This window comes from Dasypus novemcinctus, chromosome 8 (assembly GCF_030445035.2).
Source record: "Dasypus novemcinctus isolate mDasNov1 chromosome 8, mDasNov1.1.hap2, whole genome shotgun sequence".
Lineage (NCBI taxonomy): Eukaryota > Metazoa > Chordata > Mammalia > Cingulata > Dasypodidae > Dasypus > Dasypus novemcinctus.
Window position 1 is genome coordinate 78603263 of NC_080680.1, and position 9641 is coordinate 78612903.

Below are 9641 nucleotides of genomic sequence, written 5' to 3' on the forward strand. Positions count from 1 at the left end.
GACAATGCTCCCTCAGCCTCTCCAGGCAACTGTAGTCATTTTCAACCCACACAGACAAGATTCTTACACACACCTGTGGCTCCATCCCTGCCCCAGGCAGGGGAGGAAGGGGCATGGAGCTTCATCAGCTGGGCAACTACAGTCTTGCCCTGCATGGCTTAGATTACTGCATATAGTTGTGGCTCCGTCCCTACCCTGGTAGGGAGAAAGTTGGGAGAAGCTTCATCAATTCCTGGGGCAACGTGGGCAGCTTCAGTCTTCACAGTTTATAGTACCAACTGCATCCTTGGCTCCTACTTCACAAGCAGCGAGGAAGAGAGGGCAGAAAACAAAGGAGCTGAAAAAATTCAGATTACCTAAATATGAGCCACTATTAATTTCCAAATTAAATTGAACCAAGTATCAAAGAGGGGCTGTAGCACAGAGCCAATCAAATAGAAAGCCCTAGACTAAAAAGAGAAACTGAGTCTAGAATAAATACACCAAGTAAATCAGATGCTGAGACACCAACAAAAAATTACAATCCATACCAAGAAACAGGACCATATGGCCCAGTCAAAGGAACAAACTAAACCTCCAGATGACATAAAGGAGTTGAGGCAACTAATCATCGATGTCCAAACAAATCTCCTTAATAAATTCAGTGAGATGGCTAAAGAGATTATGGATATTAAGAAGACAATGGGTGAACATAAAGAATATGAAAGCATACGTAGAAAAATAGCAGATCTTAGAGGAATGAAGAAAAAAATAGGGGAAAGGGGGGGGAAATAAATGAGCCAAGTGTTGCAGAGGAAATGCATGCACAGACCTACTTCCAGTTTGCTTCTAACCACTGACTCTACAGACATCAACACACCAGGGTCATAACTCACTCTAGGAGGTGGGTACAATCCATTGGCAGGACCAAGCAAGTGAGATCAGCTGGGAAATATCACCGGAAGTGGAATTTCGATATACAGTAAGTATCAGTATTCATTGTTGCAAGGTTCTAACCCAGTTTTCAAGGAAAACAGAATCTATCCTACAAAAACAAGAGAATATAAAATTGTTAGGTTTCATGAATCATTCAGTCTCTTAAGTGGGCTGGCTTTTAACAATGGGAATTTATTAGCTTATAGTTTGAGGCCATGAGAATGTCCAAATCAAGACATCATGCACTCTTCCCAAAGACAAGCTGCTGGTGTTCCTGGCTCCTCTGCCACATGGCAAGGCACATGGGGGGTCTCCTGGTCTCTCCCTTCTCTTCCGGGTTTTGTTGTTTTCAGCTTCTTGATTCAGTGGCTTTTTCTCTCTGCATTTATTCTGTTTATATAAAGGATTCCAATAAGAGGATTAACACCCATCCTGAAGGAGATAGATCACACCATAACTGAAGAAGCTTCATCATAAGCTTTTCATGGGTTCACACCCACAGCAATGGATTAAATTTAAGGACATGTCTTTCTGGGATACATACCACTTCAAACCACCACATGATTTTAGGGCTATTTTGAGAGATTTTTAATAGACTTTTAAAAATAATTTTTACCGTTTTCACTGGGGAGGGGGTCCACAGAACTACTCATGTTCTTATACGCTGGGAGTGGAACCTCTAAACCATTTACATTTAATGTAAATACTGACGTGGTTTGAATGTACCATATTGCTATTTGCTTTTTATTTGCCCAATGTGTTCATTTTATAGGGGTATTTTTAGGAGGAGGGTCTTTTCCTGCCTTTTGGAGTGCGTACTTTTATGTATTCCATTTCATTGTCGCTATTAACTTATGTATTAGTCAGCCAAAGGGGTGCTGATGCAAAATACCAGAAATCAGTTGGTTTTTATAAAGGGTGTTTATTTGGGGTAGGAGCTTGCAGATATCAGGCCATCAAGCATAAGTTACTTCCCTCACCAAAGTCTATTTTCATGTGTTGGAGCGAGATGGCTGCCAATGTCTGCAAGGGTTCAGGCTTCCTGGGTTCCTCCCTTCCAGGGTCTTGCTTCTCTTTGGGTTCAGGGTTCCTCTCTTCCTGGGGTTCCAGCTTAAGGCTTCAGCATCAAACTCCAACATCAAAAACCTCCCAACTCTGTCCTTTGCTATGCCTTTTATTTGTCAGGTCCCACCCACCAAAGAGTGGGCACTCAATGCCCTACTGGCACAAGAAGTTTACCTGATTACTTAATCAAGTAAACTGATGAATCCAATATAATCTAATATGCCCAGAGGAAAAGATCAGTTTACAAACATAATCCAATATTTCTTTTTGGAATTCATCAATAATATCAAAAGGCTACAACTTATTAGCTATATCTCTTTCATTATTTTTCTTACTTTACAGATTTCTCTAGAATTTATAGTATAAATCTATAATTCATCAAGTCTACCTTTGAATTTTGTTATACCACTTTACATATTATGTAAGAATCTTATAAAAGAATAATAATAAGACATCTACACCCACTAGGATAGCTATTATTTTAAAAATGGAAAATAGCAAGTGTTGGCTACAACAAGGATGAATCTTGAAAACATAACGCTAAGTTAAATAAGCAAGACACAAAAGGACAAATAATTTAAGATTCCATATATATTAAATATTTTGATAGCTAAATTCACTGAGACAAAAAATAGATTAATGTTGGAAACTGAGGCACAGTGGTTTCACAAGGAGAGACATGCTGTTTCCATGGCTATGCTTGCACCCTAAGGAATGTGATAATTAAGAGTTCCCAGCAAACAGGATGAAGCTGTTAAAGGCTGAAAGAAAAGATGAGCACATACCTTTTGCAGTAAATAGAACACTTTGACTTTGTACCTTGAGGTAAGATTTTTTTGAATTCCTTAGACTATGAGTAATGCTGATAGTTAAAGGCATGTTGGTGCTTGCTGTCACTCTGTCACTATAGGCTACAGGTTGCTGCTTTTTGTCACGTAGACTGGGGTATATAGAGAGCCCCTTGTAAACAATAAAGTTGTCTGATGAGTCTCCACTCGCAGACCTCCTGATCCCAGCTCTCTTGTTCTTTTTCTTTCGCTCGTTCTTTCTCTTTGTTTCCTTCTCCGTTTTTCTTTCATTCCCGATACCCTTTGGGTCCAAACCTCCAACAGATTAAAGGTTACCAGGGACTAGGGAGAGGGTGGAATGGGTTGTTTTTGCTTAATGGGTAAGTTTCTGTTTGGGGTGATAAAGGAAGTTCTGGAAATAGATAATTGTGATGTTTGCACTTAATGCTATTTAATTTTGCACTTAAAAATGGTTAAAAGAAATAAGCATATGAGAAAGATGGCAGATTAGAGAGACACAGAATTCTCTTCTCTCCCAGAAAAATAGCTAGAGGACAGACAGAAATGGCCTGGAAAAAAATGTTCTAAGGTTTAGGACACCAGGGAAAGGCTGGAAACCACCCAGAAGAGTGAAGAACACAGGGAAAAAAAATGTCAACAGAAAGATTATGAGTAGAAGCTACAGCTGCAGCCCCTGGTGCCCCATGAACAGATAATTTTGAATTCTTCCAGTCTCAGGCTGATGGCTACAGACAGAGGGGGCCACAAGGGTTACTTTCCCAGGAAAAAGGAGAGAGAGACACAGCTTAAGCCTGATTCAGCTTTTGGTCAACAAATTTGGTCTCCTGTGTTCCACAAGCCCTTCCAGGCTGGTTGGTTTTGTGCCATTGTTTGCCCTTGGAACTGGCAAGGGACTAAAGAGATTCACCCCTCTCAGTTATCTCCCCCAATAACTGGGACTGGTTGTTGAGGATGCAGAGGGGAGTGTAATAATTTCCTACCCATGAAAAGGGAGATGGCTGCAAGCAAAGGCTGGAGAACAGCCTCTGAGAAAGTTTGAATTGGGAGGCTCTAAATATTCTCAGGCAAAATCCTCTTTCACATTGTTACTGTCAGTGTTGGAGTGAACACAATCTGACCAGGCTTTGAATTGAGAGGGCTGCTGAAGAGCACCATCTGCTGGTGGACAAAGGAAGTGCGTGTGAGGAAATTAAGAATAAATGAGAGGGAAGTGGATTTGGCTCAACTCATAGTGCATCTGCCTACAATATAGGAGGTCCAGCATTCAAACCCAGGGCCTCCTGAACCATGTGGTGAGCTGGCCCATGTGTAGTGCTGACATGTGCAAGGAGTGCCGTGCCATGTAGAGATGTCCTCTGCATGGGGGAGCCCCATGCGCAAGGAATGTGCCCTGCAAGGAGAGCCACCCCGTGTGAAAAAAGCGCAGCCTGCCCAGGAGTGGCACCACACAAACAGAGAGCTGACACAGCAAGATGACATAACAAAAAGAGACACAGATTCCTGGTGCCACTGACAAGAATGCGAGCAGACACAGAAGAACACAAAGTGAATGGACACAGAGAGCAGATAATGGGGGATGTCAGAAGGGGAGAGAAATAAATAGAAAATAATAAATCTAAGAAAAAAAAGGAATAAATGAAAGGCTTTTTCCAACCTTTCCAGCCTCCTGCCCCAAGGCTCTAGGAAGCAGGTCTGCAACCTATTGCTGAGTCCAGGGCCCAGATTTGACCAACTAACAGGGACAATCCTAATGACCCAGAACAGGTTGAACAATCAAAGAGAAGTAATACACAGCCTCCCACCACTAAATCCCCATGAAAGATAGAGAAACTGATCATCAGAGTAGACTCATCATTATAATCAGATGCCTAGACATCAGCAAAAAATTACAAGCCATAATAAGAAAATGGAAAAAAAATGGCCCAAGCAAAGGAATATACCAAGACCAGATGAGACACAGGATTTGAGGCAACTAATCAAAGAGATTCATACAAATTTCCAAAATCAAATTAATGAGTTGAAAGACAACATAGAGGGAAGAGAATTTGGCTCAAAGGATAGAGCATCCGCCTACTACATGGGAGGCCCAGGGTTCAAACCCAGGGCCTCCTGACCCGTGTGATGAGCAGGCCCACACACAGTGCTGATGTGTGCAAGGAGTGCTGTGCTATGCAGGGGTGTCCCCCATGTAGGGGAGCCCCATATGCAAGGAGTGCGCCCCGTAAGGATAGCTGCCCAGTGCGAGAAAAAAAAAAAAAGCAGCCTTCCGAGGAGTGGCATCACACACATGGAGAGCTGATGCAGCAAGATCATGCAACAAAAAGAGACACAGATTGCTGGTGCCCCTGACAAGAATACAAGTGGACACAGAAGAACACACACAGCAAATGGACACAGAGAGCAGACAACTTGGGCGGGGGGAAGGGGAGAGAAATTATTTTTAAGTCTTAAAAAAAAGACAATATGACTAAAGAGATAAAAGACATCAAGAAGAAACTGAGGGAGCAGATGTGGTTCAAGCACTTGGGCACCTGCCTACTACATGGAAGGTCATGGGTTTGATTCCCAGTGCCTCCTCGAAAAAAAGATGACCATTTAAAGATTTTCTTTAAATCTTTAAGGAAAAGACACCAAGCAAGCACAAAGAAGAATTTGAAACCTAAATAGAAAAATAACAGCTTATGGGAATGAGTGACACAATAGGTGAGATAAAAAATACAATAGAGGCATACAATAGCAGCTTTGAAAATGGCAAAAGAAAGCATAAGCAAAGACAAAACAGCAGAAATTGAAGATGGAGAAGAACAGAGAGAGAAAAGAATGGGAAAAATGAGCAAGGACTCAGGAAGTTGAATGATAACATGAAATACAACAACATATGTGTTATGGGACTTCCAGAAGAAAAAGAGAAGGGAAAAGGAGCAGAAAGAATATTTTAGGAACTAATGACTGAAAATTTCCCAACTTTCATGAAAGAAATGAATTTATATATCCAAGAAGTTCAGTGTACCCCAATCAGACTAAATCTGAATAGACCTACCCAAAACACATACTACTCAGAATGTCAAACATCAAAGATAAAGAAAATATTCTGAGAGCAGTAAGGGAGAATCAAAACATCACATACAAGGGATGCCCAGTAAGACTTAGTGTGGATTTCTCATCACAAACCATCGAAGCAAGATGACAGTGGTATGATATAATTTGGATACTGAAAGAGAAAAATTGCCAGCTGAGAATTCTTTGTCCAGCAAAACTGTCCTTCAAATATGAAGGTGGGTTTAAAATATTCACAACTAAACAAAACCAAGTGAGTTTGTAAAAGAGAATCTGCCTTTGCAGAAGTATAAAAGGGAACTTTACAACTCAAAAGAAAAAGACAGGAGAGAGAGGCTTGGGGATAGTGTAGAAGTCAAGAATAGCAGAAAGGAAAACCAAAAGAGTAAAATACAGATGAAAATAAGATATGAAAATCAATCAAAAGTTATAGGCTGACAGAATGGATAAAAAAAAACATGAGCCATCCATATTCTACCTACAAGAAACTCACCTTAGCTTGCCCTGTGCCAGATAGCCTTCACTTCCATTGTGGGTGGGCTGCTGGCACTGCACTTCCGGGAGGGGCACAGGGAGTGTGCTGGCTGTGGCACTTCGGATGTGGCAGAGTTTTCTGGCCCAGCAAAGCCGCTCCTATCACTGGACCCACAGTAACAGGTGCAGTTTCAGAAGCAGGTGGCACAGGTCTGCCAGCATGCAACCCAGCAAGAAAAACTTACTCCTGGAGTAATCTATGTGAGCCACATACCTAAAGGACTTTTTGAGCCCTAGCTCCAGACATATTTCTACCAGTTTGGCTCTGTTACAAGACTCAGACTGTCCAGAAGTAAAAAGATTGGAAATAGCAAAGCTTATGCCTTTGGGAGTTAGAGTCTGATGATGTTGCCAAGACAGTTGTTGAAACAATGAACAATTGCCTTTTTGGTGAAAGGCTCTTGAAGTGTGAGTTTATGCCTTCTGAAAAAATACATGAAGAACTTTTCAAAGTCTGTTCCATTTGCAAAGCCATCACATTCAGCAGTGAAATGGTATAATAAGAAATGGACATTTATAGAAAAGCTACAGATGGAAAAGTGATTTAAAAACAAAGAAAAATTACTCAGGAAGAAATTAGCTCAAAAAGGAATAAACTATAATTTTCCTTCACTGATTTTATGGAAAGAGAAGAAAAATGCTTCAAACATTTTCCTTCAGAAATCTACAAAAGGCCAGGTTTCCCAAACAAGAAGAAACAAGCAGTTTCAGGAATCCCTAATACTCCTAAGATAGGGAAGCAGATGTGGCTCAAGAGATAAGGCCTCTGACTACCATATGGGAGGACCTGGGTTTGATCCTTGGGGCCTCCTGGTGAATAAGAAAAGAAAGCATGCCTGTGTGGTGAGCCAGTGCCTGCATGGTAAGCTGAGTGTCCATGTGGGTGCCTGCGTGGCGAGCCACGTGCCCACATGGTGAGCCGAATGCCCACACAAGTGCCCTCATGGCAAACCAACTGCCCACGTGGTGAGCCAAGTGCTCATGTGTGTGCCTGTGTGGTGTGCTTAGTGCCCATGTGATGAGCTGAATACCCATGTTGCAAGACAAGTGCCCATGCAGCAAGCTGAGCACCCACATGACGAGCCAGAGCCAGTGCAAGTGAGTCACGCAGCAAGATGATGATGCAACAAAAGAGAGATGAAAGGGAGAGTCAAGGGGAAGTGCAGCAGAGACCAGGAATTGAGGTGGCACAATTGACAAGGAAACTCTCTCCACATCAGAGGTCACCAAGATAGAATCCTGATGAATCCTAGAGGAGAAAGACAAGAAGAGAAAACAAAAAAGAGAAAGAAATACAGAAGATCACACAGGAAAAACAGCAGGGCAGGGGAGGGGGAGGGGAAGAAAAAAATGTATTGAGAACTTCCTTTGTAAGAAAAAAAGAGAGAAAAATGTACTTTTGTTATTAGGGCTGATTCTTTAACTATTAGATACAGTGAAATGCAACTGTTGGCAAGCTTATCAGAGGAAAAACACTCTTGATTCAAATAAATAAGAAAAGCAATGGTAAAAAATAAAAGAAAGAAAGAGGGAAGCAAATTTAGCTCAACAGATAGAGCGGCCGCCTACCACACGGGAGGTCCTGGGTTCAAACCCAGGGCCTCCTGACCCATGTGGTGAGCTGGCCCACACGCAGTGCTGATGTGTGCAAGGAATGCTGTGCCACGCAGGGGTGTCCCCCACACAGGGGAGACCCAAGCACAAGGAGTGCACCCTGTAAAGAAAGCCGCCCCATGTGAAAAAAGTGCAGCCTGCCCAGGAGTGGTGCTGCACACATGGAGAGCTGATGCAGCAAGATGATGCAACTAAAAGAGACACAGATTCCCGGTGCTGCTGACAAGAATACAAGCAGACGCAGAAGAACACACAGCGAATGGACACAGAGAGCCGACAACTGGGGGGGGGTGGTGGTGAAGGGGAGAGAAATAAAAAATAAATCTTAAAAAAAAATGAAGCCTATTGTAAACCCTAGAAAATCCACTAAAATTTAAAAAAAAAGAAAAGGAAGAAACTCACCTTAGACCCATGGATACAAACCAGCTGAAAGTAAAAGATTGGAAAAAGATACTCCACTCAAACAGTAACCAAAAAAGAGCAGGGGTAGCTATATTAATATTGGACAAAACAGACTTTAAATGCAAAAAAAATTTATGAGATACAGAAGGTCATTATTTATTAATAAAAGGGACAATCCACCAGGAAGATATAACAGTCATAAATACCTATGCACCTAACTCTGGTGCCCCAAAATACATGAGGTAAACTCTGGCAAAACTAAAGGAAGAAATAGGCATCTCTATGATAATTGTTGGAGACTTCAACACACCCCTCACATCATTAGATAGAACAACTAGACAGAAGATCAACAAGGAAACAGAGAACTTGAGCACTATGATAAACAAACTAGACTTAACAAACATATACAGAACATTGCATCCAAATCAGAGGGTTTTACATTCTTCTCAAGTACTCATGGATCTTTCTCCTAGATAGACCACATGTTAGGTCACAAGGAAGTCTCAATAAATATAAAAAGATTGAAATTATACAAAGCACCTTTTCAGATCACAATGGAAATGAATAATAGACAGGAAAGGGGAAAATACACAAATATGTGGAGGCTAAATAACACACTCTTAAATAAGAAATTGCAAGTGAAATCAGTAAATATATTGAGACAAATGAAAACGAGAACAAAACTTATCAATGCTTATGGGAGAGGGAAGTGGATATGGCTCAAACAATTGGGCTCCTATCTACCACATAGGAGGTCCAGGGTTCTATTCCTGGGGTCTCCTGGTGAAGGAAAGCTGGCCCACATGGTGAGCTGGCCCGTGTGGAGAGCTGGTCCATGCAGAGTGCTGATCCACGAAGTGTGCTGGCCCACGCAGGACTACTGGCTCGTGCAGGAGTGCTGGCCTGAACAGAGTGCTGGTCTGCATGGAGAACTGGCACAGCAAGATGACGCATCAAAAAGAGACATAGAGGAGAGACAAAAAGAGATGCAGCAGACCAGGGAGCTGAGGTGGTGCAAGCAATTGAGCACCTCTTTCCCACTCCAGAAGGTACCAGGATTGGTTGCCTAAAGAAAAAGATGAGAAGAGAAGACAAGCAGATCAGAAGAATGCACAGCAAATGGACACAGAAAGCAGACAGTGAGCACAAAAACAATAAGGGTGAGAGAAATAAATAAATCTTTTTTTAAAAACAAGCAACCAAACAAACAAAAAAATTATGAGAGGGAGTTGCTCAAGTCATTGA

The 9641-nt window shown here is 41.8% G+C and overlaps 1 pseudogene; it reads left to right on the forward strand.

Annotated features, from left to right (window-relative positions):
- The first annotated feature begins 6058 nt into the window (after window positions 1-6058).
- Window positions 6059-7115, forward strand: LOC101430332 (MKI67 FHA domain-interacting nucleolar phosphoprotein pseudogene; annotated as a pseudogene).
- The last annotated feature ends 2526 nt before the right edge of the window (window positions 7116-9641 follow it).